General features: G+C 41.0%; 1 long non-coding RNA gene across 1 annotated transcript; it reads left to right on the forward strand.

Moving 5' to 3' along the window:
- Positions 1-925: 925 nt before the first annotated feature.
- On the forward strand, positions 926-2,255 carry LOC135312873 (uncharacterized). The gene is made up of 3 exons (XR_010372490.1): positions 926-1,057; positions 1,389-1,445; positions 2,098-2,255. It is a non-coding gene; the product is annotated as an uncharacterized LOC135312873 (long non-coding RNA).
- The last annotated feature ends 1,510 nt before the right edge of the window (positions 2,256-3,765 follow it).

The following is a 3,765-nucleotide window of genomic DNA, read 5'->3' on the forward strand; positions in this document are numbered from 1 at the left end:
TCTCACACTTTTTGGTTGGCAGTGAGTTTTCATGCATCACTCTTTAACCTTGAATACTGCAAACTGGCCAGGGAATCAGGATTGTTGGTCTGTTGACTCACTGTAGCTTTGGCCAAACCATGGAGCTGAAATTTCAGAACAGTCATGTGTTTGGTACTGCCTTAGCCATTGCAAACCCCTCTGACCTTATGCCAAAGGCACCTGCTCTCAGGGATGGGGAGGGAATCTTAATAACGCATGCTAACGAAGATTTCATGGGCACTGCTCCTCTCTGTTCAAGATGAAGCCTCTCCTGCTTTCTGTGGGTGGGTCACGGGAATGAAAGGCGAGACAAATCCTCCCCTCTGCCCTCCTCCCTCCCCTGGCCCTTATAGTCTTGTTGAAAGCCTTGGATCTGTTTTGTAAAGCAATATCCCCAAACACTGCTGCTAGGTGCTGTGATCCAAACAGTGACACCCAGTCTGTCTCTAGCTCTCCAGGCTTGAGTTAGTTGTCACGTCCCACACCTCACTGGCACACTGGTACTGTGATTTGACCTCAAAAGATAGGGACATAAATGAAAATGAATATCGAAGTTATGACTATGATAAAATTGAAAGAATAGTAACAATAGCAGTGGCAATAACAATAATAATGATAGTAATAGTAGTGTGTCAGAGTCACACGGTGAATGAATTTACTATATATAAACCAGCAGAAAATGAATCATCTCTACTATGTTAGTCAAATATACAGTAACTCTATTTGTACTTCCCTTTTCTTCTGCTGTCACACTCCCAACACCCACTTTCTCTAAGCTGTCCTTCAGCATTTGCTGCATCCTCTCCCACCTCTTCCCATGCTCCTTAACACCGCAGCCCAGCTGCCTCAGTCTGGCTGCTCAGCCCAACACTGCATTGCACAAAGCACCAGTAACATGCCTGTCTCTGAGCAGCCTGTGCCTGCAGGACCTGCACTGCCCACAGGATTTCAGCAGAGCTTTGGGGAGGCTGTCTCCAGGGCCTACGAAATCAAAACACCCATGTGATCCTTAGGCAAGCTTATTTCTTGTGCAAAGGTAAGATATGACCAAGTTGTAAGAGCTAGCCAGCTCTACAGCATCTGCAGAAATTCAGGCTGCCTTAACCCATAACGTATGTGAACCTCACCAATGAGTGTGGGTTGATCTTGTCTACAGGTAACAGGTAGGTAGTGCCACGACCGTCCTAGTGCCTCTGTGTAAAAGTTATCTCTGTAGTATTTCAGCACTCACCTCAAATTTCAGATGAACCAGAGTACTAGAGCAAACGTCTCCTTTTCCATGAAAGATGATTCCTAAATTGCAAAGAACTTTAGTTTTGCGGTGTCTTTTCCAAATTATCTCAAAGTTAATTTATCTTTTCTTGCAGGCTGAATGGCTGAATCAACCCTGCAGTGATTGGGACCCAGCTGTTTTCAGTGCAGGGGTAAGTAAACAGTATTTTATCAAGAGGCCTGTCTTGCGAATGATTTAATCAAGTGATTGCTACAATGAGTAATAAAGTTATATTCTACGAAAACCTCCTACTGCCTTTATTTGAGTAAGTTAATTCCTTTGCTCAATGCTGAGGATAAGTGAAAAGAAAATAAAAATGAAAAGTCAAATATTTAGGAACATGCAACTTCAAAAGAGTTATGGTCTTAAACTGGATCATGCTAATCTGTAGTTTAGAAATGATTATGTTTGCAAATAGTAACGTCATGTGCTGGTGATAAATCATCTAAATTTTAAGCTCCCAGCAGAAGGAATGTTGTTAACAGTTACTTTACTTAAGAGGAGAAACAACCTCCCCCCTCCACCCCCATAACTTGAATGAATTATGTCCCGATTTTTCAAAGTATTAACTAGGTATGTGCCTTTGCTTTCCCAGGGACTACCCACTTAGACTCTAAGTGCCTGGAAAGAACAATTTTGGCCCTGTCTTCCTTTTGTATCTAACAATTTGGCATAACTTGTTATTTGGTGCTGCGAAAGTAATGTTTATGGCTACAACCCAACAAGTGGCAATGTTAATCTAACAGCTTGTTCCCTCCTCCTCCTCACTCTGTGCCTTCCTTTCTTGTTCTTCCCTCTCACAGTCCTGTTCCCCCTGCTCTGTCTTGCCCTTTGCCTCTTTTCTTGAGCCAGTTCAACTGGTTAACTCAAAAGAGAATTATCCAACTTCCTGGTTATTTTCCTCCAAGTCAAGGGGGTGAATTGACTGATGGTGGTATCTGAAGAGCACTGCAGTTGGCAAAGGTGAGTGGCCGTACCGCGTAGCCAGGATCATATGTGGAAAACACATGTGGGAGGAGGTGGGATCTACACTTTCTGTCAGCAATGAGCTGTTAGATCCATCCACCCTGTCTTGTAGAAGTGGACTGAGGATAATGTTGAGTCTGATTCTCTGCTGCCAATTAAATATATGTAAGTGATTGTACAAAAAACACATGGAAAAGTGCCAACAAGTTAGCACAGCAATGTTTTACTCTCTTTCATTTGGATTCCCTCTATCTCTCTGTACAAGCAGTGGAAAATCAGACCAAATTTACCAACTCTTTTTAAGATAGCAGACTGATTTTGAGAATGTGGTGTTTGAAGGGATAAGTAATTTCAGAAGAGGACTAAAAATAATAAATAGATGAGCAAATATTATTGTCAGAACCTTTTTTTTTTTTAAAGTTTGGACCGCCCCCCCACCCCCAATCAAAAGTACAACAAGTAACTAATCCATCAGCAGTGGAACAGATAAACACCTCAATGAGCATCTCAAAGACGTTCACCATCTATGAGTATATCTAACTGGTTCTTCTATACATTTTTCACCAGTGGAGCTGGACACAAGGTAGAATTCAACCTTCATCTCTGTTCTGTTTTCTTTGGCTAACTGGAACTGAAGTTCTATTTCCTACTCCCCCACCACAACCACCATTTGCCCATTTGCCAGGCTTTCTTGTTGCACTGTAAAAAGAATTAACGATGAACTTGAATTTAAAAAATGATCCTGTCATCTTTACCTTGCATTTATTAATGAATTAGAACAATGTTAATTATATCAAAACCATGAATGGTTTTGCTCCTGCAAAACTAGTGTATTGTGACTTGCGAACACCTCTACACAAAAAATTGCAAAGAATATTTGTTGCACTCTCTAATAGAAGCAGCAAGGTTATATTACAGAAACTGTAGCATCCTTGATGATGCATGGAAGTTATGTATCTGCAGTGCTAAAGTCTGATCTCACCCTTTGTCACTGTGCAATGGCATGTTTCTCTTTATCATAGCATTTGCTTGTCTTGCACGAGAGAGACTTTTCTTAAAGTGTGAGATCATTTGGTTGAAACTCTTGGACTATATACATCTGTTGGCTTAGTGCTGAAGGAGAGGGCAAGGGAGTTCCAGCATGAGCACTTGCTGATGTGACACATTGTCCTGCCTTGAGATGTGATTGTAACTTTATGCCAGTGCCATGGTCACTCAATATACAATCTTCTTTGTCCTTTTTAATGTTATACTTTACTTACTTTGAATAGTAAAGTGGTCAGAAAGAGTTGCACAGAGCAGGGCTAGACAAAGAAAGACTGAGGGAACATAGTAGTTGTGGTTGATGTGAGAAAAATAAGAGCCAATGTATATTAATCATTGAATATTCTTCTACAGGAAATAATGAACTGTCCTAGGTGTTAACCAAAACATTTTTCGGGGTTTTTTTTTGCACACCATCTTGTTTTTGGTAGTTCTCTGGTTAAAGTTTTCTGCCTTATTTT

The sequence above is a fragment of the Phalacrocorax carbo genome, chromosome 3 (genome assembly GCF_963921805.1).
Source record: "Phalacrocorax carbo chromosome 3, bPhaCar2.1, whole genome shotgun sequence".
NCBI lineage: Eukaryota > Metazoa > Chordata > Aves > Suliformes > Phalacrocoracidae > Phalacrocorax > Phalacrocorax carbo.